The 27,710-nt window shown below is 46.1% G+C and overlaps 1 long non-coding RNA gene across 1 annotated transcript in view; it reads left to right on the top strand.

The window, feature by feature from the left end:
* The first annotated feature begins 1,986 nt into the window (after window positions 1-1,986).
* Window positions 1,987-27,710, top strand: part of LOC122939242 — a 155,731-nt gene continuing 130,007 nt past the window's right edge. The window contains exon 1 of the long non-coding RNA XR_006390111.1: window positions 1,987-2,115. This is a non-coding gene — a long non-coding RNA (uncharacterized LOC122939242). The remainder of the gene's footprint in view (window positions 2,116-27,710) is intronic.

Raw genomic sequence — 27,710 nt, 5'->3', positions numbered from 1 at the left:
GATGTCCGTGAAGGATCCATGGGTGGTCCATCTGTCAGTGTGTCATCCGTAATCCACGGATGTTGCACTGATGGCAGCACTTTCGGTCTGGCTTCTGTGGAAAACACGCATGTGTGGTGCATGCCATCCGTGTTGCCGCTGCGATTTTCACGGACCCATAGATTTTAATGGACGTGTGCAGTCCGGGACACGAATGAAAGTAGTGCATGCCTGCGTTGATTTTTTGGGCGGACACACGGACCGCAGAAAATCACAGAAACGTGTACAAACATATTTAAATGGATCAGTACGCCGTCTGTAAAAAAAAATGCAGACAGCATGCGTGTTAAAAACGGAAGTGTACATGAGGTCATACATACAAAAGTATTTTTACTTCCGTTCCACTTTTTTATAGGTCTGTATGCAGTGCTATTCATTTCAATGGGGCTTGAAAAAAAAAACCGGAAATTACTCGGTGTGCATTCCGTGTCCGTTCCACAAAAAAATAGAATGTGTCCTATTCTTGTCCATTTTGCAGACAAGGATAGGCTTTGTTACAATGGCTGTGCGAATGTCACAAGCTTTTTTTCCGGATCTGTGTTTTGTGGACCGCAAAATACATACATTTAGGCCCACGCATTTTGTTCGGACCCGCGCCCCTCTGTGTACACCTATAGGTTTCAGTGGTCCTGGGCAGGGGCATAGCTGAAGGTTCATGGGCCCTGGTGCAAGAGTTCAGCTTGGGCCCCCCTTCCATCATTGCTGTGTCCATGGGCAGGGAAGCACATAGCCTTCCTGCTGCCTGAGGCAAAAATTGAAACTGCACCCCCCCCCCATGCCAAATTCTTGACCTAACACCTTCCCTCCAGCCAGAGCTATAACTTGACCAGCATGCACCTTCTATATAAAACAGGTGTCTTCTCATGTGGTACAAGGGTCTTTGGGGCCCCTCAGGTTCCTGGGCCCGGTAGCGACTGCTACCTCTGCACCCCCTAAAGCAGTGGTGCCGAACCTATGGCACTGGTGCCAGAGGCGGCACTCAGAGCCCTGTCTGTGAGCACCCGCACCCTGGAAAAAGTCTAAGGCCTCTTTCACACAACCGTTTTTTTTTCTTTTCGTTTTTATAGGGCCGTTTTTTGCGTTCCGTATACGGAACCATTCATTTCAATGGTTCTGCAAAAAAAACTGAATGTACTCCGTATGCAATCCGTTTCCGTATTTCCGTTCAAAGATAGAACATGTCCTATTATTGCCCGCAAATCACGTTCCGTGGCTCCATTCAAGTCAATGGGTCCGTAAAAAAAAACGGAACACATACGGAAATGCATCCGTATGTCTTCCGTATCCGTTCCGTTATTGAAAATTTTATGCCCAGCCCAATTTTTTCTATGAAATTACTGTATATGCGATACGGAAAAACGTAACGGAAACAAAAAACGTAACAAGGGATCCATTTAAAATAGACCGCAAAACACTGAAAAAGCCATACGGTCGTGTGAAAGAGGCCTAAGGCATACCAATCTGCCTTAGACTTTACCCGCCATTCATCAGCGCAGGGCGCACTACATGTAGGCAGGCTATTATAGCCAAATGATAAAGCACATAGAAGATGTACTATATTGGACTGTAGTATTCAGGGTAAATTGCCGTGTTGGCACTTTGCGATAAATAAGTGGGTTTTTGGTTGAAGATTGGCACTCGGTCTCTAAAAGGTTCCCCATCACTGCCCTATAGCTACGCCCCTGGTCCTGTCCATACAGAACATAGGCGGCAGACGGATGGGAATCTCTCTATTCTGCTTAGGAATGAGTTTCCCCGCTTATTGCAGTGTTTGGGTTATTATACCGGACATCGCGGCATCAGTGAAGGGCTCTGCCTGTGTCCTGCCCGCGGCAGCTGTCAGCAGCGTTGGGTGTGCCGCGTGCGTCTCCTCCTCAGTGTGAACGGAGGCTGTGAGGCGGCTCCTCCCCCGGGCACTGAGGAGGGGGCGGGGACAGCAGTGTTTGGATGCTGCAGAGCGGCCGGTGTGCTCGGTGCCGACACTGGACACCTGTGCGGGGGCTGCAGAGAGGACGGTGCCACAAGCCCGGGCTGCCGCCGGTGCCGCTGACGACAGCTCCAGAGACACACGGACTGGTAAGAGCTGGCTGTGTCCTACAGAGGAGCCGGGCAGGACGCTGCAGAGTGCTGCTTTATAGGAATGTACCATAATCATGTGCGGGGAGGGGTGCACAGCCTCTGGGTGATACCATATGGCATCTGTGGGCTCCATGTGCCCATAGGAGGGTGGCAGGACCGTGTAATGGGCTGTGTGTGTGTGTGTGTAGTGACTGGGACCAGTCTAGGCTGTCATGGGCACATGCTGGGTATGGCACCTTACATACTGCCACTTAAGTGCAGAAAACTGTCACTAATTGTCCCCTAGCTCCTTCACATTTCTGTGTCTGAGGCTTGTGAGATAATCCGTCCGTGTTTGGTCCGTGTGTCCATTTTTTTACATTCATGTGTCCTCTGTAATCCACAGACACTGCTCAGCTAAACTCCCATCAACGGAGACTGAAAAACGGACCAAACACGGACGCCATCCATGTTGTCAGAGATTTTTCATGGACTCATCGACTTAATGGGCATATTTGGACCAAGGCCTCATTCACATTTCCGTTTTTCACTGTCGAGTGCTATCTGCATTTTCCACGGACCGCACACGTAACTGTTGATTTTAATGTGTCTGTTCACACAGTGAAAAAAATCTGAGACTTGCGCTACTTTGGTCTGTAATGTGGACCAAACACGCCCATTGAAGTCTGCGGGTCTGACAATCACGCACACGACATGGATGGCGTCCGTGTTTGGTCGGTTTTTCACTGACCACTAGTAGGAGGAGATGCACTGGAAATGAATTTTCAGCTGAGCAGTGTCCGTGGCATATGGATGACACACCGACCGTTCACGGACTGTCACGGATGTCAAAAACGGATATGTGAATGATGCCCAAAGTAGGTCCAAATCAATGGATACGTGTGTTGTCCACAGAAAATGCAGACAGGACACGTCAGTGAAAACCAGAGATGTGAACAAGGCCTAACTGGGGACAAGTTGCCCGGACATATTAATGTTTGTGCCCCAGTATGAGGTAGCACCAAGAGCACCCACAGTTGGCATGTATTGGCATCATACGCCCTATATACAGGGTATAGACACCTCTAGTGGCATCATTGTAAGGCTACTTTCACACTTGCGGCAGAGAGATCCGGCACAGGCAAAACGTATGCTAACTGATGGCATTAGTAAGACTGATCAGGATCCTGATCAGTCGAAAAAATGCATTGAAATGCCGGATCCGTCTTTCCGGTGTCACCCGGCAAAACGGATCCGGCATTTATTTTTTTCACCTTTTTTTCAGTCTGCGCATGCGCAGAACGGAAGGACGGATGCGGCATTCCGGTATTCTGAATACATCCCTATGGGAAAAAATGCCGGATCCGGCGTTCAGGCAAGTCTTCAGTTTTTTTCGCCGGAGATAAAACCGTAGCATGCTGCGGTTTTCTCTTTTGCCTGATCAGTCAAAACTACTGAACTGAAGACATCCTGATGCAAACTGGATTACTCTCCATTCGGAATGCGTGGGGATGAAACTGATCAGTTCTTTTCCGGTATTGAGCCCCTGTGACGGAACTCTATGCCGGAAAAGAAAAACGCAAGTGTGAAAGTACCCTAAGGTAGGTGCTCTGCGGTGTACGTGGTGGACACTAGATTGTTAATTATGTTTGCCATACTTGTGGTCGCGCAGTTGTGAACGTAAGAAATGAGTGCTCAAGGTCGTGTGCGTGTGTGTGTGTGTGTGTGTGTGTGTGTATATATATATATATATATATATATATATATATATATATATATATATATATATATATATCGGACGTTGTGCTCGGCCCTGTACGCACGGGGGATGTGAGGCTGCACGGCTCGGTTCTGCTTGTGTCAGCAGAGTATACCGACATGCTGGGTAATTGTGTGACTCCTGTATTGTCACCTGCGCTGCGTACGGCGCTGGATCCTGGGTGATGAGAGACGTCTGTATCGGCGTGCCCTGGTATGGACGTCACAGGGGCCCGGAGCCAGAATAATCACTCTCATTCTCCGTTATATTTGACCAGGTGGTGGATTTTGTATCTTGAGTTAATCCCATTCAGCTCCATTCAAAATCTTAAATGGCAGGTGTCATCGTACTATCCCGCGCCCCCTCCCCCCCTTTCCAACAGGTCACATAGGGGGGGGTTACAGAAAGCTGAGATATGGGGGGCTGTTTGACCAGACCCCCAGACTGGTGGGCTGCAGTTTATTGCGTGACAAACAGAATTTAGACCGTGTACACACCATGTTTGTGGTGACTGTTCGTGTCCATAGCTTATAAAGGGCTAGAGGTATCGGCACTCTTTCGGCATATGTTTGGCGGTATGCATTAACGTGTCACTGGATTTTTAAAGAATAGTGTTTGCTTTCCAGTGCAGTTTTGTTGTTCCTGCGTGTACTCCGACCCTGCATCACAAAGGAGGTGTGAACAGAGCTGTATAAAGGTGCACTACACATGTATAGCAGGTTGGGTGTGATGGTGAAGGCAATCCAGGAGCCTGTCAGCAAGTTAGAGACTACTAAACCACCCTGCTTCCCAACTAGTAACCTGATGTCTCAGACGCCAATGGCTGAAGAGATGCAGTTGTAAACTCTTGTGTCTTAAAGGGATCTTCCACATTCAATCTATAAGTTTAAACCAGATGATCTCCGGATGTACTTAAAGGGGTTTTCTAACATTTTAACACAAACGTTCTGTCCTCAGGATGGGTCATCAGTATCTGACTTGTGGGGTCTGACACCCGAGACCCCCGCTAATCAGCTGTTTGGGAAGGTACCGGCCCTCCTGTGAGCATTGCGGCCTTCTCTCAGCTTTTCCTAGGCCAGGTTCAGCCCCATTCACTACGGAGTGCTTCTGTGGGATTTCTGTCTGTGCCTCCGCACTTCCCTCGATGTGGTCCGCAGCATGGGCAAAGCAGGCACACATCAGTGGGATTGTAGTGCAACTGCGGCACTGCGGTGCAATGTGTCAGTGTAATCCTCACAACTGATGTATTGGGTGTGCTTCCCCGCATCCGACGTCTGTTCCCCAAAAGATAGAACTTGTCCTATTTTTGACTGCAAATGCGGACCGTGGATTAGTCCGGTGGGTCTGTCAGAACTGCGGACGCCACATGAATGGTATCCTTATTTTGCGTATCCACGTTTTGCAGACCACAAAATACATCCGATCATGTGAGTGTACCCTGGTGTGACTGCAAGAGGCCATCAAAATCAGTTTATAACCTATATTCAGAGACCCCCACCTACCCCCTATACACAGGAGTTTTGCCTGTGCCTTCAGCGGTTGGTGTTGGCTGTAATATACAGCCGGCATATAAGGATTGTGATGGAGGAGCACCCTGTGTTAGCCCAGCAGCACCCTATGAGGTGCCGATAGGTTTCCATGTCAGGGGCATAACTAGGGCCCCCAGGTCCGCCAGAGGAATCTGCCTATCAGGTCCTATCAGAGGGGTGGAAAAAGCAATGGGTTAACCCCACTGAATGACACTTGAGCTAATCTTTGTGTGGGTCAAAGGCACATGCGCAGCTGAGTGTCCAAAGTGCTGGTCCTAAGAAATTCCCCTATTTGTTTTTTGTTGAGTTGATGGCGCCTGCTCGCACGTGTAATTGGCGCCATAGCCGCTGAGTGTCTTTCAAACAGCAGAGGCCCATAAGATCGTTCGCATACCTTTAACCCCTCAGATGCCATGGTCAAATGTGACCACGGTATCTGATCGGTGCAGAAGCGGGTGCTCCCTCGCCCGTAACAATGTTCCCTGGTTGAGATCAGGGAAGCTGTTATGTGCTGGCCAATGCCCATCAGTGGAATATTCTGATACAGGCCAGCAGGTGGCAGCACTGTATTGAAATACAGTGAGGGGTGTGTTCTGTGGTGGATGTATATACCCAGTCACAAAACACAATTGGCAGTCTAATGATTGCATGTTATAGTCACCTAGGGTGACTAAAAAAGCAAAACAAATATAAAAAAAAAAAAAAGTTCAAATCGCCCCCGAAACGCCGAAGTAACCTGTACATAAAAAGTAACCAAAAAGTGAATTTCAATATTTCATATGTTTGCAACATTTTATTTTATTTTTTTTTTTACACAATTTTACAGGTCATATAGGGAAGCCTATGGGAAAACACTTGGAAAAAAATAAGAAACATGCATGGAAAAAAAAAAAAACCTTAGAAGCATTTTTGTACCTAAAATCGGTACTGGTTAAAAAAGAGGAAAACTGAATTCAGATCACTAGAAGAAGCTCTATGCAGACCCTGAACAAGCAGGGGGTGCTGGGAGATGGACGCTCTGAAGGCTGCGGCTGTGGAGCACTGTACAGACTGTTACTCAGGATTAGCACCAGTTATGTAATATGTTCTCCGTTTAAGCGTATGTCCACATGGGGTGTAAACGCTGCAGATTTTCTGCTGTAAAGTTGTGTGCTGAAAATCCTGATATGCTGCAGGTTTAAAAATCACACCGCTATATTTCAGATTTCGGCGTATAGGATCAAATCAATGTCAAACCCACAACAAATTTCCGCTGTGAATTTTTATGCATCATTGTCCCTTTTCGCTGTCTTCTAAATGGGATGTCCCACCAATACACCCCTTTCCTGTGCACTAGGGACCACCAACCGGTGGCTTTGGTGAATCTGCCTGTCCTTGTGACACATGCAGGGAATATACTTCAGGAGCGGGTTCTGACGCTTGCGACCACGCTGTGGTTCTCAGTGGCAGCCTCATTCCTTGTGTCGGTGAGACAGCTCCTCTAGGTATTGCCATGCTTCCTTGACTGTCAGGCTCTGCACTGAGCCTTGGCATCCTGACAACGCCGTTGAAGAGCCTGGTAGCCTGGCAGTGTTCTCCGACTGCTAGACGTGACTCAGCTGTTCGGCTCCGAGCTGCATTGGCACTTCGCAGAGAGGGAGAGCAGCTTGCAGCACTTGTACCATGACGTCCCCATCTCAAACCTCAGTATTAATCGGATTTCGAAAGAAAACAACATCTTTGAATTAAGCTATTTTAAAGGGGTTCTAAAGTTAGTTTTAACTGATGATCTATCCTCTGGATAGATCAGCATCTGACTAGTGGGGGTCCGACATCCGGGACCCCCGTCGATCAGCTGTTTAAGAAGGCAGCAGTGCTCCAGCATCGCCGCGGCCGTCTCACTGTTTACCGCTGGCCCAGTGATGTCACGACTAGTATCAACTGGCCTGGGCGGGGCTAAGATCCATTCAAGTGAGCAGAGCTTAGCCGCGCCCAGGCCAGTTGATACTAGTCGTGACGTCACTGGGCCAGCGGTAAACGGCGAGAAGGCCGCGGCGCTGCTGGAGTCCCGGGTGTCGGACCCCGCCGGTCAGATGCTGATGATCTATCCAGAGGATAGATCATCAGTTAAAACAAACTGCAGAACCCCTTTAAGTAATGCCCAGAGCTCCCTGTGGAGCTCATTTTATGAGCCTCTAAGTAAACCGGGAATAAATGGCTTCTCAAAATCCATCCTCGTTCCCGTCTACGTGAATAGTGATTGCAGCAACTATGGGGTTAAAATCAGATGCGAGGTGTGTTCCCAACCTAGACATTTGTGGGTTATCCACAGGATATGCCATAAATTTCTTTCAGTGTGGGTCTTGCCTCTGTGGAGAAAGGGGTCCCCCGACCCCCTGGTGTGGCCACTACCTCTAGACGGCGAATTAATGGACATGTGGACACCTTTGTTCACTTCTGTAGAAGGTAGGGAAACGGAGAGTTGTGCACCTCTACGGCCTCCATTCTCCACATGGGTATGACAGCTGGTGGCCCTTCCCCGGGCAGGTTCGGGGGGACACCCATTCTTCACTTAGGTGTGAGTCCCAAAGGTATCTTCACTTCTGCTCCATTCAAAGCCTGTAGGACTGCCAAAGATAGCCTTGTACCGTACTTTTTCTGGCAGTCCCATGTAGTCTGACTGAAGCAGCAGCTCGCATGCTCAGCCGCCGCTCCATTGAAGCAGTCAACATGAGTCCCCATTCCCATAAACGGTGGGGGTCCCGGCAGTTAAAACGCCCAATCACCTATCCTAGGTGATAATTTTTGATTATGAGACACCCCTTTTAAGATCAGCACTGTCCTTTGCCATCCATTGAAGGGGTTGCCCCATGAAAAATATATTGCGGTTTTCGAACCAGCACCTGAATCTGAATATTTTTTTCAATAAAATGTCAGTTTAGCGCCACCTGCTGTTTGTCCTTTTTCTTATTTCTCTGTCAACCTCACGAAGTTGGATGCACCTGCTCAATTTGGTGGAGATCTCTGGATCCATGTGAGGTACAGGGCTGGTTCTAGCTTTGTTAGAAAGATATTGTCCCGTACTATATGATGTCTGACTTTAGTTTTTTTACATTAGTCATGGGATAACCCCTCTGATATGTGGCCTGACACAGTATTTCCTATCACTTTAGGAGCAGTGCTGTTAGAAATGTATTTTATTCTCATATTGTATATTAAAGTGAAAGAAATATCTGGACGACTGCTTTGTTTATGGCTGTCTGTGATCCACGCGCCTCTTCAGTGCGCCCGCGGGTATCATCATTTATGTCTGTATACCGCCGCGCTCCTGTGATATAGGGGAATTCTATGTTTCTGCTTCCGTATCTCAAACAGCTTCTAAAGCAGGGCAAATGTCGGGAAGGAAAATTGTCCTAATTATAATACACGCATACGGAAAGCTGGTTATAGACACTACACAACCAGTGATGAGCCCTCCTAAAGGTGCACTACATGGTTCCCGCTACTTGGAGATGGACGAGTCTCAGGAGCCCGGTAGTTAATGCACCTTAAAATTCACTGCCGGCGCCTAACTAATAGCCGCTATCCATTCATGTCTATGGAAACTCTTCTTCGTCTTTGGCTTACTGAGTGGTTCAATGTAAGATAAAGCATGTAATTGCTGAATAATACACACTAAGGCTACTTTCACACTAGCGTTCGATCGGATCCGTTCTGAACGGATCCGATCATAATAATGCAGACGGAGGCTCCGTTCAGAACGGATCCGTCTGCATTATATTAGCAAAAAAAAAGCTAAGTGTGAAAATAGCCTCGTACGGATCCGTCCAGACTTTCAATGTAAAGTCAATGGGGGACGGATCCGCCTGAAGATTGAGCCATATTGTGGCATCTTCAAACGGATCCGTCCCCATTGACTTACATTGTAAGTCTGGACGGCTCCGCACGCCTCCGCACGGCCAGGCGGACACCCGAACGCTGCAAGCAGCGTTCAGCTGTCCGCCTGTCCGTGCGGAGGCGAGCGGAGCGGAGGCTGAACGCCGCCAGACTGATGCAGTCTGAGCGGATCCGCTCCATTCAGACTGCATCAGGGCTGGACGGAGGCGTTCGGGTCCGCTCGTGAGCTCCTTCAAACGGAGCTCACGAGCGGACCAGTGAACGCTAGTGTGAAAGGAGCCTAATAAAGTTTTAAAAAAATTGTGTCAATCACTGCAGAAAAAAAAAAAAAAAAGCCCCAAAACACCAGAAATGACAACGACAACCAACTAGACATGAAACATATGATAGCGTTAAAACAAATCTATTGGGCGGAAAAACGGCATAGCTAAGCCCCTGACTTCACCGTATATGTGGCCTCACTCTGGTTTATGAGAAAGGGGACGTCTCTATGCTCCACTCAGACCGCGAGTGGAGTGGTGGAAGAGAGAGAAGGGGCGCACAATAGAATAGTACGTTCAAAATAAGGTATAATAACCGAGAGAGAGAAGCTCACCTTGTCGAGTTGTGCTAAACAGTGATAGGCAAACTGCGGCTCTCCAGCTGTTGCAAAACTACAACTCCCACCATGCCCTGCTGTAGACTGAAAGCTGTAGGCAGTCTTTGCATGCTGGGAGTTGTAGTTCTGCAACAGCTGGAGAGCCGCAGTTTGCCCATCACTGTGCTAAGATATAGGCACAACTCTATTGTAGATCCAATTCCACAGGACTGCAGGGAGTGTTTTCTTCGTCACCCTGGTTTATGACCTGGTAACTTTTTGTCTGTTTTTGACCTTTTCCCGTCTCCCACTTTTTTTCAGTTTTGTTTTTTCCGTAAACTGAACCATTCATAAAAAGTTACTCCGTATGCATTCCGATTCCGTATTTCCGTTCCGCTAAAAGATAGAGCTTGTCCTATTATTGCCCATTGGCTTCATTCAAGTCAATGGGGCTGTAAAAAAAAACGGAATGGATACGGAATGCATCCATATATCTTCCATATCCGTTCTTTTTTGTGGAAACTTCTATTGAAATTTTCATGTCCAGCCCAATGTTTTAATGTATTTACTCTATATCACATAGTTCTGTTTGCAATCTGCAAAAAAAAACGGATCACATACGGAAACAATACTGAAACAGAAAAACGGATCAGTTTAAAATGGACCGTTAAACTAGGGATCGACCGATTATCGGATTTACCGATATTATCGGCCGATATTCAGGATTTTGAACACTATCGGTATCGGCATCTATTTTGCCGATATTCCGATAGTGTACTGGGAACACAGATCGCGCTGCTGGCGCTCCGTGTTCCCCTTAGCAGCACAGGGGAGAAGGAGCAGTGTCTCCTCCCCCTGTGCTGCTGCTGCCGCTGCCGCCAATGTAAGGACAGGGGACAGGAGGAGGGGAGGAGCTATGGCCACTGCTCCACCAATGAAGATTAATCTATCATTCATTCATATACAGGAGGCGGGAGCTGCAGGATCACATAGCCGGCTCCGGGCCTCTATGAGCTGTAGCTGCGATCTGCGGTAGTTAACTCCTCAGGTGCCGCGGATCACAGCTACTGCTCATAGAGGTCGGGAGCCGGCTATGTGATCCTGCAGCCAGCTCCCGCCTCCTGTATATGAATAAATGTGAGATTAAGCTTCATTGGTGGCGCAGTGCGCCCCCCAAGCCCCCCAGTATCAGACATTGGTGGCGCAGTGCACCCCCCCCCAAGCCCCCCCCAGTGGTGGCGCATAGGGCCCCCCCACCCCAGTCGCAGTGCGCCCCTCCACAGGATCCCCTCTCCCTTGCTCCTCTGATCGGAGCCCCAGCAGTGTAAGGCCTCTTTCACACTACAGTTTTTTGCGTTCCGTATACGGTCCGTTTTTTGCGTTCCGTATACGGTCCGTATACGGAACCATTCATTTCAATGGTTCCGCAAAAAAACGGAATGTGTTCCGTATGCATTCCGTTTCCGTATTTCCGTTTTTCCGTTCCGTTGAAAAGATAGAACATGTCCTATATTTGGCCGAGAATCACAGTCCGTGGCTCCATTCAAGTCAATGGGGCCGCAAAAAAAACGGAACACATACGGAAATGCATCCGTATGTCTTCCGTATCCGTTCCGTTTTTTGCGGAACCATCAATTGAAAATGTTATGCCCAGCCCAATTTTTAATATGAAATTACTGTATACTGTATTTGCCATACGGAAAAACGGAACGGAACAACGGAACGGAAACGGAACCACAACGGAAGCAAAAAACGGAACAACGGATCCGTGAAAAACGGAACGCAAAACACTGAATGCAACATACTGTAGTGTGAAAGAGGCCTAATGCTGGGGCTCCGATCGGTTACCATGGCAGCCAGGACGCTATTGAAGCCCTGGCTGCCATGATAAGCTCCATGCTGCTGTGTGCACAAAGCACAGAGCAGCAGGGACAGTGTGAGCTCCTATTCACCCTGATAGATCTCTATCAGGGTGAATAGGACAAGGGTTCTAGTCCCTAAGGGGGCTAAAAGTTAGTTAAAAAAAAAAAGTTACAAAAAAAAAAAAAAAAACACCAAAATATTAAATATAAATGAAAAAGAAAGATTTACAAAAAAAAATACACATTAACAATAAACACTAATTTTCAGCAGATTTGTGGGAATTTTTTATTTTTTTTTCAAAAATGAAAATTCCCAGATTATCGGTATAAATTATCGGCTATCGGCCTGAAAGTTCACAAATTATCGGTATCGGCCCTAAAAAATCAATATCGGTCGATCCCTACGTTAAACCATACGGTTGTGTGAAAGAGGCCTAATGTGAACTGTTGGAAACACACAGAGGATGAATTTGTAGGTACACATTGGAGTTCATCATAGTCAGTTCTTTAGAGTCGCCTTACGGGGGAGCGACTCTACCAAGGGTCAGTGCAGAGCGTTACCAGAGCTAGAGCTACTGAAAAAAATTAGCCCCTGGTATCTTGTTGCCGTTAAGAGTCTTTGATAGTGGGTTGGGATAACTGAGTCTGGTTCAGCGTTTTATTTCTGGTTGACCAATGAGATTTCAAATTTTTTGGTTTGAATTTATGATGAAAAGTTGTAAGTTGGAGGCAGTTTTCTGCCTCGATTACTATAAGGGTCCGTCCAAACATCCGTAGTATATTGCGGTTCCACAACACACCCGGCTGGCACCCCCATAGAACTGCCTATTCTTGTCCGTAATTGCGGACAAGAATAGAACATGTTCTATCTTTTTTCAGGAGCCGTGGACAGGAAGATGGGGGCAGCGCTCCGGAAATGCGGATGCGGACAGCACACTGGCTGCTGTCCGCATCTCTTCCGGCCCCATAGAGAATGAACGGATCCAGGCCCATTCTACGGACGTGTGAATGGACCCTAAAGGTGAGAATTGTACCATATTTAGGGCAGGAGAACACGCCACAAGGTCATTTTGCACAGCGCTATTGTGTGCGGAAAATCCGCAGCATTTACAGTAGCTGTGAAGTGGCTGCGATTCTGGCAATCTCGGCCAGTTGGAAACATGCAGTGTAAGGCTACTTTCACACTAGCGTTCGATCGGATCCATTCTGAACGGATCCGCTCATATTAATGCAGACGGTGGCTCCGTTCAGAATGGATCCGTCTGCATTATAACTTAGAAAATTTTTCTGAGTGTGAAAGTAGCCTGAGCGGATCCGTTCAGACTTTACATTGAAAGTCAATGGGGGACGGATCCGCTTGAAGATTGAGCCATATGGTGTCATCTTCAAGCGGATCCGTCCCCATTGACTTACATTGTAAGTCGGAACGGATCCACTCGCCTCCGCACGGCCAGGCGGACACCCGAACGCTGCTTGCAGCGTTCAGGTGTCCGCTCACTGAGCGGAGCGGAGGCTGAGCGCTGGCAGACGGATGCATTCTCAGCGGATCCACTGAGAATGCATTAGGGCCAGACGGCTGCGTTCAGGGCCGCTTGTGAGCCCCTTCAAACGGAGCTCACGAGCGGACACCTGAACGCAGGTGTGAAAGTAGCCTAAACTGACTTGCAGTGCAAAGGTTGAAAACCAGCCCATTTTGGGCGTTTTTAGCAGATTTGGGGCAGATCCACAGCAGATTTGCTACATGTACCGGAGGTAGTCACATTATAGAAGGAGAGGAGCCATCCTGCCTGAGGATTTTATATATATAATGTATATATAATGTGTGTGTGTAATTTTTATAGTCCCACTTGTATTCTGAATTATTCTTGCGCAGCATATCAGACTTGATGGGAATAGCGCTGGTACTAATGTCTTTAAGAATTACACAGTCTTTGCCGTTGGCATGTTTTTACTGGAGATCGTCCTACCGGTGTGATGTGTCTGCGCGGTCCGATAATGGGATTTTCTAGAGTAAATGGAATGGATTTTAACCACTGAGTGAAATGTGTTTCTCTTATGAACCTGTAGCTGATTAACTCAATTTCCCAACTGCAGCTAATTGCAGCTGAGCAATGTACTATCGCTGTGTGATGTATCTGGAGGTTAGCCGTTCCCGCATCAAATATTCACGCTAATCCCCCCCACAGATCAGGCCATGCAATGTCGAAAATAATGGGGGCTTCTTTGAAAATGACAGTGGATTACTTAAAAGTATAAGAAGAGAAGACTGCTTAGGAACAGGCTGAAGATGGTAAAAGCAGTCCAAAGACTGGAGCAGCTACCTATTCCTTCCAGCTCTTCTTCCTTCCATATCCCTTTTCTTCTTTGATCACCACCTCCTGAAAAGTGGGCAGACATATTTCTGTCACTGCGCCTGGATTGTGTCTTGGTTTGCGCCAGAACGTGTGGTGCATGTGCAATGGCCGGGTTTGGGGTGCCCGCCGGGTTTGGGGTGCCCCCCGTGTTGCTGCTCTCCGGAAGGGATGGTAAGGCGTGGTGCACCCCAATGGGAAATTTAGTCCAGAGGGTCAGGGTTTTCAGTTAACCAGTGTGTTTGTTTACTGGAGGAATTCTGGTGCAAAACAATACAGGTGAGGCATAGTACTGGCTTCTCCAGTCTCCTCCCTGGCAGAAGAAGGATTTGATGCTGAGGAAAGGCATCAGCTAGCTGTCCCGCTCTCTCTATCTCTCTCGGAAGGCTGGTATCCTGGTCAAGGGCCCACGGTCTGTAGCTCGGTAGTCCGGGTGGCTCCTTGGTCACGGGGCTGGTGACCCATGGTCTGTGGCTCAGCGTCTTCTTCTGGTCACTCATGCAGACTGGCATAAGTCCCCCCTCCAAGCACTGGTCCCTAACTGCAGAACATTAGGGGCTCTGACTGCTCTCCTTATATACAGTTTTAGCTGGGAGTGGTGGAGTGGAGAAACTCAACAGAAACGGATACATTTGTTACTTTCCATCTCTCATAGACTTACATTAGAGCTTCAATGATATTCAATGACACAGCAGTTTTTCCAGACAAATACAAGTTTCCAGACATAACAACCTAGCTAAACCAGACATTCAAAAGGTCAGACTGTCTGGTTTTGGTGGTAAACAACGTCTGGCTTTTTCCCCTCTAAAACATGCTCTTCAAACTCTAAGCTCTATGGTAGCTTCTCATTCAAAGTCCCAAAAGTCTCTCAGTATTCATTTACCATTCCTACAGAGCCATGTAAATACAGTGATAATGATATAGTACATCATATAAAATGTAATTACACAGTATTAAACAGTACAAGTTAACCCCTTTCAAGTGAAATAAAGTAAGAAGTTTTAATTTTGCATAGGGGAAATACGGTAGGCAAATTTCCACAAATGTCCAAACGTCAAAGTACCCCTGCTACAGGGTAATATATATATTTGTAGCACCTAATATATAATGTGTATGCCCCACAGATTTTTATTTTTATTTTTCATTTATAACATGCTAGATGTGAATTTTTTTTCAAACAACTTTTGCACAATTTATTTCCGTTCTGAGCCTACTGGACAGTAACTATACAAGCTCCAAGGGTGCTCCAAAAACTGGTGTAACATACTGATAGTATAAAGCCCTGCGGCGCATTGCGTCCGATCTTTCTTTAACCAATTCACATTATAAATCACAATTCAAATAATAAATCCCCCCCCCCTTAGTGATTTGCATCGTTCATATGGATAAGCCCTCCCATTACGAGGAGTGACAGCAGAGCCTATGTTATTTCCTATTATATGTCTGTGGACAGGCTCATGCGCTGGTTCCGTTGACAGAAGTGACATAGATTTGTGTACCGTTTATTCTCATTCAGAAAGATATATCAGATTTGTGTGGCAATTTCTGGGTATAAGACCCAATCGGCTATTTCTATGCACAGATTATCCTCCAATTTCATTTAATCTTCCTTTGCCTCAAACCTTTGCTTTGTTAATGGTAGAAATATTGATGAGCATGAATAGGGCAGAGCTGCTGAAATTACAGAGTGAAATCAATAGGTTTAGTCAGTTCTCATTGGAATAGCTGAAGCCGTAGCTCGGACTGCGCGTCTGCTGCGCCCGGTAAACACGGCTGTGGTGTTCGTAATGTCCTTCACCTTTCATTCTGCTTCCTATGTAAAGATATTGGAGCCAATTTATAAAGTCGTAAATTAATAACTGGTGTAAGAAGGTCCTGCTGGTGACTTGTGAAAAGCACACTTATTTTTAATATCTCAATATGTCCAAAATTTATTTGGCGTTTTATTACATCATTTTTTAGGGGCCTTTGTTCTTGTTGGCGCTGTAAATTCCCTCCTCCCTTTCACACTGTGATAGATGATAATCGTGTGGCTTCCTTTAGTAACCACTAGGTGGAGCTCACAGTATACAACTTCCATTGAATCCAGTATATAAAGGATGAACCATGGCTGCGGGCTATGAGAGTAAATACTCTTTTATGAGCACAAAACTAAATAAAAATGCGCATTTACATGCATTTCTCTATTTGCCTGTAGTTTGAGAATGTATTTAGCGTAATCCATGTTAAAAGGGTATGCTCATCTGATAGTTATGTCATATCACTAGGAGACATGATTAGATTATGATTGGTGGGTTTCCAACCTCTGGGACTCTGCTTGTGAGAGTGTAGGGGGCACAGCGCAGATTCAGCTCTGCGACCCCTTAAGGATTGATATCGCCGTTTGCTCCATTGTCTCGTTCTCACAACCGAAAACTGCCAGAAGTACAATCGGGAAATCCTTGGTGTAGTTTGCATCGATGTGTGTGCAATTCCTCCAAAATAACATCACATAGACGTTCTCAAGTAGGATTCAACAATGTGCCTGCTTCCAACAGCTAGGCGAGGTTTATTTATACCAGAAGATGGAAGGCGGTCTTACAATCATGACCAATGGGGAGACAGGTTATGGTAGGAAATGATTGGCTGGAAGGCGGTCCCCATCCCTCCTGCCCCAGCCGGCGCCATGACACTGGTATCCTGCAGTAATACCAGGCCGGGCACAAATCGGCTGCAGGTCGGGACGACCTGACCATCGTGCGAAAGTTTCTGCGCGATGCGAACGAATCAGCGCATCTCCATAGGATAGATGGTGACCATACGGCGAACAATAATTTTTCCACAACAGGGTCCAGTCACCCGTCAGCAAAATGGGTCCGCATTGACTTTCAGTGGGGCTGGAATGTGGGGCTGCAATTGCGGACAAGAAAAGGCATTTTCTATGAGAAAGCCAGCGATGTGCAGCCCGCAAAATGCGGCGCGCACTTTGCAGGTGTCCGTGTTTTGCGGATACGCAAAACACATACTGACGTGTAAATGGACCCTTACTGTTCTGTCTGCAGAGCAGTGCTCCTGTTCCCTCTCTGCAGGGAACCGCATTTAGCGCCATTCACTTGAATGGGAGTTGTTCTGCAGTCCCCATGCACAGTGGCCGGCCGGGGTGCTGCTGTGAAGAGGCCACAGTGATTAAACAGTGCAGCTACCTTTTCTTTCTCGGTATCTTTGGTCTGAGAGCTCAACCGCCATCCTCACAATATTTGTTTGCAGGGTTGGGACCCAGACTCTCTTCAGTAGAGTGCGACTGAACCAATTACATGTGAATTTCCTAGCAATATGCCATCACTTTATGAGAAATATATCTGTACAGTTAGGTCCCTTTCATACGAGTGAGTTTTCCGCGCGGGTGCAATGCGTGACGTCAACGCATAGCACCCGCACTGAATCCTGACCCATTCATTTCTATGGGTCTGTGTACATGAGCGTTGTTTTTCACGCATCATTGCTGCGTTGCGTGAAAATCGCAGCATGTTCTATATTATGTGTTTTTCACGCAGTCCTGGCCCCATAGATGTGAATGGGGCTGCGTGAAATACGCATTGCATCCGCAAGCAAGTGCGGATGCAGTGCGTTTTTCACTGATGGTTGATAAGAGATGTTGTTTGTAAACATTCAGTTTTTTTATCACGTGCGTGAAAAACGCATCAAAACGCATTGCACCCGTGCGGAAAAAACTGAACAACTAAACGCAATCGCAGACAAAACTGACTGAACTTGCTTGCAAAATAGTGTGAGTTTCACTGAACGCATCCGGACCCAATCCGCAACGTCCGTGTGAAACTAGCCTTGCACTTCCCTCTATAACCTACCCACTGGATAGGTGATAAATGTTGGATCGCTTGTGGTCTGACGGTGGTCCCCGAGCCCCCTCTGAATGGAGCTGTAGTGTTCATCTGAGTCCAGTACACTTCTATGTGACTAACAGAACGATGTCTATGAATGGAGCGCTGGAACGACATGGCACTACTGCTCCATTCAGTGAGGGGACCCTAAATTCCTGGACGTACCACTGATCAGACCCTCAGCGATCTGACACGTATCATTGGTGTATAGGTGATGGTGAAGGGTTTCTGTCGGCAGGAACATGGAACATGGTTATTAACCCGGCTGACACTAATGTCAGTTGAACATGACTATCTTAGTGTCATTTCACTGTGTGGCGCTGTTATTGAGAAAAAAATAACTTTTATAATATGCAAATGAGCCTCTAGGCGCAGGGGCGGCGTTGCTCCTGCTCCTAGAGGCTCCATTCTCCCACCTCTGGCCACTCCCTGCTACAGTAGATTGACAGTGCCAGGCAGCATTAGTCTCCTCCTGCCGGCCCTGTCTGCCGTGGAAATTTCACGCCTGCGTCGTCCCGTTTAGTATTCGGCGCCTAGAGGCTCATTTGAATATTATCAAAGTAATTTTTTCTCAATAACGCTGCCACGCGGTGAGATGGCACTAATATAGTTATGTTCAGCTGACATTAGTACATAACTAATGTCAGCCAGGTTAATAACCATTTTCCTGCCTGATCAGTCAGAAAAAACGGATCCGGCATATTTTTTTTTTTTTCACTTTTTTGCGCAGACCGGAAGGTCTGTTCCGGCATTCTGGTATTCTGAATGCTAGATCCAGCACTAATACATTCCTGTGAAAACAAATGCCGGGTCCGGCATTCAGGTAAATGTTTTTTGGGCCGGAGATAAAACCGTAGCATGTCTGTCCTGAACAGTCAAAAAGACTGAATTGAAGACATCCTGATGCATCCTGAACGGAATGCTCTCCATTCAGAATGCATGGGGATATGCCTGATCAGTTCTTTTCTGGTATTGACCCCTTAGGACGGAACTCTATGCCGGAGAAGAAAAACGCAAGTGTGAAAGTACCCTTAGTTGGAATGTGAAAAATTTAGCCATTTGCTGTTAAATGCCTTGGCCATCTCAGGCACTGAAGGCGTATCGCTAGGATGTGCCTCCCACCCAGTAGTGTACCTCCAATGGAGGCAGACCACGCAGGGCCCACAGTGAACCAAAGGCCCTGCCCCTAATTACACAATACAGGCTCCCATCCAGCTCCAGTCTAGAATCCCTATAATCAGTGGAGAAAGCTAAAAGACCTGATATGATGTTGTCACAGGTCCTGTACATCTAGTAAATGAACTGCACACAGAATAGTGTAGTTCCCAAGTTAGAAAGGTGCATCTGCCAGGCTATGTGATGACATCATCAAAGGTTTTTTAACCCCCAACAGCATGGAGAAGAACTGCAGGGTAAGGGCTCTTTCACACCTGCGTTCTTTTCTTCCGGCATAGAGTTCCGTCGTCGGGGCTCTATGCCGGAAGAATCCTGATCAGTTTTATCCTAATGCATTCTGAATGGAGTGAAATCCGTTCAGGATGCATCAGGATGTCTTCAGTTCCGGAACGGAACGTTTTTTGGCTGGAGAAAATACCGCAACATGCTGCGCTTTTTGCTCCGGCCAAAAACCCTGAAGACTTGCCGCAAGGTCGGATCCGGAATGAATGCCCATTGAAAGGCATTGATCCGGATCCGGCCTTAAGCTAAACGTCGTTTCGCTTTTTCTCAATGGTTACCATGGCTGCCGGGACGCTAAAGTCCTGGCAGCCATGGTAAAGTGTAGTGGGGAGCGGGGGAGCAGCATACTTACCGTCCGTGCGGCTCCCGGGGCGCTCCAGAGTGACGTCAGGGCGCCCCAAGCGCATGGATCACGTGATCGCATGGCCCGTCATCCATGCGCATGGGGTGCTCTGACGTCATTCTGGAGCGCCCCGGGAGCCACACGGACTGTAAGTATACCGCTCCCCGCTCCTACTATGGCAACCAGGACTTTAATAGCGTCCTGGGTGCCATAGTAACACTGAAAGCATTTTGAAGACGGATCCATCTTCAAATGCTTTCAGTTCACTTGCGTTTTTCCGGATCCGGCGTGTAATTCCGGCAAGTGGAGTACACGCCGGATCCGGACAACGCAAGTGTGAAAGAGGCCTAAGCTCGCCATTGAGACTTGAAAGGACCGGAAAAAGGAGGTCCTCGGCTTTTCACTTCATTTGCCCCCCCCCCCCCCCTTTCAATTCCCTGTTTTTACTCATCTCTCTCACTTACGGTATATAGTACTGCAGACAGTTATAACCATCATTACATCATGTACCTCACACAATGACTATGATGTATAACTGACCACATACAGTACAGACCAAAAGTTTGGACACACCTTCTCAATCAAAGAGTTTTCTTTATTATTATGACTATGAAAATTGTAGATTCACACTGAAGGCATCAAAACTATGAATTAACACATGTGGAATTATATACATAACAAAAAAAGTGTGAAACAACTGAAAATATGTCATATTCTAGGTTCTTCAAAGTAGCTACCTTTTGCTTTGATTACTGCTTTGCACTCTCTTGATGAGCTTCAAGAGGTAGTCACCTGAAATGGTCTTCCAACAGTCTTGAAGGAGTTCCCAGAGATGCTTAGCACTTGTTGGCCCTTTTGCCTTCACTCTGCGGTCCAGCTCACCCCCAAACCATCTCAATTGGGTTCAGATCCGGTGACTGTGGAGGCCAGGTCATCTGGCGCAGCACCCCATCACTCTCCTTCATGGTCAAATAGCCCTTACACAGCCTGGAGGTGTGTTTGGGGTCATTGTCCTGTTGAAAAATAAATGATGGTCCAACTAAACGCAAACCGGGTGAAATAGCATGCCGCTGCAAGATGTTGTGGTAGCCATGCTGGTTCAGTATGCCTTCAATTTATTTTTTTTGAATTGTTTATTTTAATAATTTTTTTGTCAGTGAAAAAGTAGTACAGATACAATGTCACATTGCACATCCACAGGAAATATCACAAGTACAATGTTATATTGCATAACATCAACCTCAAAGTTACCCATTGGTACATCAAACATAAATTTTGCATCAAAAGTCAATAGGCACATGAAAGCCAAAACCGCAATGAGTCATAAGACAATTACACAGACACGACACATAAGGGTAAATAAAAAAGTAAAAAAGAGGGGATACAGATAAACTAAAGTTCAGTGACCTTTTATTGTAAATGGTCAAAAGCATCATCCCATGGTTGCCAGATCCTAGTAAATCTATCAACTGAGTTAGTAATGCACGCAGTCAGATATTCCATTTTCCTAACTTCTCCTACACTATGTATGAGATCCAATCGGGTAGGTGCATCTGTCCTCAACCAAAACCTCGCAATTAGGCGCCTAGCCGCCGTCAACACCTGAAGGACTAGGAGCAGGTAATGTTTCTTTAATATTATCTTTGGCATGTTCAGTAGGTAAAAAAGAGGTGTGAAAGGAAAATGAATCGCGAGGAGTTGAAAGAGAACCGACCCCACCATTCTCCAAAAGGGCTCAATCACAGGGCATTCCCAAAAAATGTGAAGGTGAGATCCTTCACCTATCATACACCTCCAGCATCTATCAGAGGTATCCCGGTTAAAGTGTTTTAACATCTGTGGCGTATGGTACCAGAACATAAGCACTTTATATGTATTTTCCCTGTATGTAACACACGAAGACGACTTCGCTGCTCGCTCCCATATCTGTTTCCAATCCGCACACAGTATAGGATGTCCTACAGTATGCCTTCAATTTTGAATAAATCCCCAACAGTGTCACCAGCAAAGCACCCCCACACCATCACACCTCCTCCTCCATGCTTCACGGTGGGAACCAGGCATGTAGAGTCCATCCGTTCACCTTTTCTGCGTCGCACAAAGACACGGTGGTTGGAACCAGAGATCTCAAATTTGGACTCATCAGACCAAAGCACAGATTTCCACTGGTCTAAAGTCCATTCCTTGTGTTCTTTAGCCCAAACAAGTCTCTTCTGCTTGTTGCCTGTCCTTAGCAGTGGTTTCCTAGCAGATATTCTACCATGAAGGCCTGATTCACACAATCTCCTCTTAACAGTTGTTCTAGAGATGTCTCTGCTGCTAGAACTCTGTGTGGCATTGACCTGGTCTCTAATCTGAGCTGCTGTTAACCTGCGATTTCTGAGGCTGGTGACTCGGATGAACTTATTCTCCACAGCAGAGGTGACTCTTGGTCTTCCTTTCCTGGGGCGGTCCGCATGTGAGCCAGTTTCTTTGTAGCGCTTGATGGTTTTTGTGACTGCACTTGGGGACACTTTCAAAGTTTTTCCAATTTTTCGGACTGACTGACCTTAATTTCTTAAAGTAATGATGGCTACTCGTTTTTCTTTACTTAGAATTTGTATTATGGCAAGAAAAAAGCAGCTAACAGTCTATTCAGTAGGACTATCAGCTGTGTATCCACCTGACTTCTCCCCAACGCAACTGATGGTCCCAACCCCATTTATAAGGCAAGAAATCCCACTTATTAAACCTGACAGGGCACACCTGTGAAGTGAAAACCATTTTAGGTGACTACCTCTTGAAGCTCATCAAGAGAATGCCAAGAGTGTGCAAAGCAGTAATCAAAGCAAAAGATGGCTACTTTGAAGAACCTAGAATATTACATATTTTCAGTTGTTTCACACTTTTTTGTTATGTATATAATTCCACATGTGCTAATTCATAGTTTTGATGCCTTCAGTGTGAATCTACAATTTTCATAGTCATGAAAATAAAGAAAACTCTTTGAATGAGAAGGTGTGTCCAAACTTTTGGTCTGTACTGTATATCTGTACACACTGCAGCTATTATACCTCGTACCTCCTTCTCTATATATAACCCGGCTTCTGTATGGGTTAACTAAATCACCCGCTATTTTTCCACTGGATTTTGGAGTGCTGCCTTCTTTTGCTCAATATATGTATATAGACACGCTGCTTATATTGTATAGTATAATAGGTGCAGTTGGTACAGACACATATGTAATATATTCAGCAGTGTACTAATATGTGAGGTATGAGGTGTAATTAATTCCTTGTACCTCACATATCAGTAAACTGACGTATGTACTATATATCTGTACACACTGCATCTAGTATACTTCTAAGGCCTCATGCACACGACCGTTCCGTTTTTTGTGGTCGAAAATGGAACAGGCGGCACATTGTAGAAATGCCTATTCTTGTCCGCAAAGCGGACAAGAATAGGACATGTCATATATTTTTTTTGCAGGGGCTATGTAATTTAAATGAGGACAATGCTGCTGCCAGTGGGGGAGGGGTTGACAGAGGACAATAATGGGGGTATTTTGTACTTTATGGTGGTATTTATTTGGCGCTGTTAAGGAGATATTTTGTACTGCAGTGTTGTATTTATATGGTGAAGTTGGGGAGATAATTCGGCAATGCACACTGGTATCAGACGCTGCTCAGAGGTATTTTGAGCTTCCTCATGGTATGTGTTGCTGTTGGAGAGGGTAAAGTATGTCCCTGAACATGTGATTAGTCATTTTCTTTCTTGTATTGATGGTTTACATAGCGGCATGACCAAGTAAAACAAAATTGACCTCCGCAGTGTGCATTGCGCACCGTTATTTTTATGCAATATCATACGTGGCTGGTGGGGTTTATGTGTCCGGGCTGTTTTGTAATCCCAGTCCAGCCCTTATGGTGCACAATATAACATGCAGCATCAGGCACAGTTCATGGATCTAGGGGAGGGGCCAGGAATGGGTAGTGGGAGGGTCTATGAATGGGGCATGAAGCTCCAACTCGGATTCTTGCTATGGGGCCCAGTGATTTCTACGTACGCCTCTCGTCTCACATCTGGAACCTGCTCTTATATTCAGTCCAGGGCCCCCCAAAATGAATAGAGAGCTTCTGCGCATGCGCAGCCAGCCTCTCTCTGGTCACTGCTGTGGGACTTTGGAAAATAGGCCAGTGTTGACTCCTCTATTTCCTGCAGTCCTGTAGCCCTGAACGGAGAGGTGGCCTCACTTATGTGGTGCACACTCCATTCACCGCTATAGGATTTCAGAAAAATGGCCAAGCATGCTCACTGGGCTATTTTCGGGAACTCCCAAAACGATGAATAGAGAGCACTTGAGCATACGCTGTGTGCTCTCCTTCACTTCAGGAGATAGGTGCAGGTCCAAATTCTGGGGCCCACTCCTAATATTGATGGTATATCCTCTCGATATGCCATCAACATCTGAGTTGGGCCACCCCTTTAAAGGACTGTCATACAATCGGCCAAAACTGTCTTGTTTAGTATTTCCGTGTATGGTATACTGATAAGTGTTCAGTTCTCAAAGGAGATTAAAAAAAGACCTGTCAGTCACACTGCAGCGGCCCCAACCACATCCAGGATACGCTGTGACAGCTCTTAAAGTGCACCTAAATTTTTACTTTTAAACCATTACAAAAAGTCTTAAAGATCAATTTTGTAATGTATTTTATTGTCCTCATGTCATGTCAGGCCCCTAATCTTCGGAACTGTCTATAGCGCTTTTCACTGTTGTCATGTATGCAGTGTACGGTTTTCACAGCTCTGCAAGGACAGGCTCCACAGTGAGCCCAGTACTGGCAGGAGACCCTGGACCAATGTGCTGTGCCAGGCTTTAGCGGAGCGGGCACAGGCAGGAGTTCTGCATAGCACATCCGCTGCAGAGTCTCCTGCCAGTACTGAGCTTTGTCGACCTGTCCTTGTAGAATCTGTACTCTGCTTACGTCAGCGGTATGCCTACCTGTGCGCAACTGTGATAGAACGCTATAGAGAGGCCCAATAGTGATTCCCCCGTCCTCATACAGTGAAGGAGATCACTGCATGTAAATACATGGTCTCCTTCACTAAGGACACTAACCAGCAGAGGATCTCAATACCGGAGAAAAACGCTTCTGTTTTGTCCTCATTGTCAATGGAATTCCGTTCCATTTCAAAGCAGCGGTTTTCTGTCCGTTCTGGGATGCGGAGCAAAACAGATCCGGCATGACACACAATGAAAGTCAATGGTGCCAAATCCGTTTTCTCGGACACAATAGAAAATGGATCTGTCTCCCATTGATATACAATGGTTCTAATGCCGGATCTGATCTTGCTATTTTAAAGCTAATACAACCGGATTCCTTTATAACGGGTTCAGCCGGTTGTATTATCAAAAATTGAAGCATTTGTGCAGATCCCTGCCGGATCAGGCAAAAACGCATATGTGAAAGTAGCCTAAACGTGCAACCGACTTTTGTGAAGGAACGCTTCCTTTCCGACAATCAGCCGCTCAGTTTGCCCATGTAAAACCTCCTTTAGACCACAAGGAAATAAGAGCGTTATTAACGGCGTGCTGCGGTTTTCTTTCCGTCATGGGATTCGGCAAGACTGGTTTGGCATGAGCCCCAATGCAAGTCAGTGGGGACGGATCCGTTTAACTCTGACATAATCTGGCACAATAGAAAATGGATCCGTCTCCCATTGACTTTCAATGGAGTTCATGACTTGGCTATGTTAAAGATAATACAACCAGATCCATTCATTACAGATGCAGATGGTGGTATTATCAGTAATAGAAGCGTTACCCTGCCGGATCCAGCAAAAACGCTGTTGTGAGTGTAGCCTAAATCGATGATCCCCGCACGCTCGTAAAGCCTTTGTTTTTCTGTACTTGACACAAGTGTAGCATAGATGGCTCTGCAGTTATTCCGTGTTATTGTCATTCGCTCATCAGCCTGTGTCTTATGTTACCTGTAGGGTCTGACACATCTGCTGCAGACCTCTCCCTTCCCCCCTTCCTTCTCCCCGAGGGACACCTCATTATGGAGTATGTGGCGGATGAATGCGGAGACTGACCAGTACTGTTAGATTTCACGTGCTGTCAGAAGAATTGTATGCCCATCAGGCCGCATTAGAGATGACAGCTCATGGGCACTAGACACGGTTATTGGATGATTTGAGCGGATTGTGGAGGGGGGTCACTGGCAGCAATTTTCAGCAGGGTTTTAATCCATTTTGTGCAGTAAAGGATTATGGCGTGCTGATAAAACCCATTAGAGATGGCCATGATTGCCTCCAGTTCAGCAAAGATGGAAATGTACTTTTTACTTTAGTTGCAGCATTACATGCTTTTCATAGGGACACAATGGTGTAGGCGTGCGCCCTTCTGCTGAATAGTGGGGGGCCGTATATCTGCACCTTATACGGATATGTCCTCTCTTGTCTACCTGCACATGGGTGCGGGCCGAAATTCTGCACCAAATCGACACAAACAAACTTGTGTGTTGCCCCCTTACAGATTTCTTTTGTTTTTGCACATTTGTCACACTTAAATGTTTCAGATTATCTAAACCGATTTGAATATCAGACAGGGGTAACCTAGTTTATGAGGCCAAAAAAGACATTTGTCTATCCAGTTCGGCCTGTTATTCTGCAAGTTGATCCAGAGGAAGGCAAAAACAAACTGTGAGGTAGAAGCCAATTTTCCTCACTTTAGGGGTAAAAAATTCCTTCCCGACTCCAATCAGGCAATCAGAATAACTCCCTGGATCAACGACCCCTCTCTAGTAGCTGTAGCCTGTAATATTATTACAGTCCAGAAATACATCCAGGCCCCTCTTGAATTCCTTTATTGTACTCACCATCACCACCTCCTCAGGCAGAGAGTTCCATAGTCTCACTGCTCTTACCGTAAAGAATCCTTTTCTATGTTTGTGTACAAACCTTCTTTCCTCCAGACGCATATGATGTCCCCTTGTCACAGTCCTGGGGATAAATAGATGATAGGATAGATCTCTGTACTGACCCCTGATATATTTATACATAGTAATTAGATCTCCCCTCAGTCGTCTTTTTTTTCTAAAGTGAATAACCTTAATGTTGATAATCTTTCAGGATCCTGTAGTTGCCCCATTCCAGTTATTACTTTAGTTGCCCTCCTCTGGACCCTCTCCAGCTCTGCTATGTCTGCCTTGTTCACAGGAGCCCAGAACTGTACACAGTACTCCATGTGTGGTCTGACTAGTGATTTGTAAAGTGGTAGGACTATGTTCTCCTGTTCACTAAAAATCCTAGGTCCTTTTCCATGTCGGTGTTACCCAGTGTTTTACCATTTAGTATGTACGGGTGACTTGCATTATTCCTTTCCATGTGCATAACCTTACATTTGTCAGTGTTAAATCTCATCTGGCACTTCTCTGCCCAAGCCTCCAATCTATCCAGATCCCTCTGTAGTAGTATACTGTCCTCTTCAGTGTTAATGACTTTAAGTTTAGTGTCATCTGCAAAAATTTATATTTTAACCCGAGTAAATATAAAAATGCAGTATTTAAATGATTTGATTTATTGAGAGGAAAAAGCTATCCAAACCATCCTGGCCCTATGTGAAAAAATATCCACCCCCATCGCCACCATAAATTAACTGTGATTAACCACATTTTTGGAAAGCTGAGTTGGATTTCACTTGCCACACCCTGGCCTGATTACTGCCAGATCTGCAGAATCAAGAAATCACTTAAAAAGAACCTGTCTGACAACATGAAGTAGGCTAAAAGATCTAAAAAAAAAACAGATCATGCCCCGATTTGCAGAAATTTAAGAACAGATGAGAGAGAGAGAGCCATTGACATCTATCAGTCTGTAAAAGTATACAAAGCCATTTCTAAGGCTTTGGGACTACCACAGTGAGAGCTATTATCCATAAATGGAGAAAACATGGAACAGTGGTGAACCTTCCTTCCAACCTTCCAGGAGTGGTCT

The sequence above is a fragment of the Bufo gargarizans genome, chromosome 5 (assembly GCF_014858855.1).
Source record: "Bufo gargarizans isolate SCDJY-AF-19 chromosome 5, ASM1485885v1, whole genome shotgun sequence".
Taxonomy (NCBI): Eukaryota; Metazoa; Chordata; class Amphibia; order Anura; family Bufonidae; genus Bufo; species Bufo gargarizans.
The sequence above is the reverse complement of the archived record's forward strand: the minus strand, read 5'-3'. Positions and strand labels throughout refer to the sequence as shown.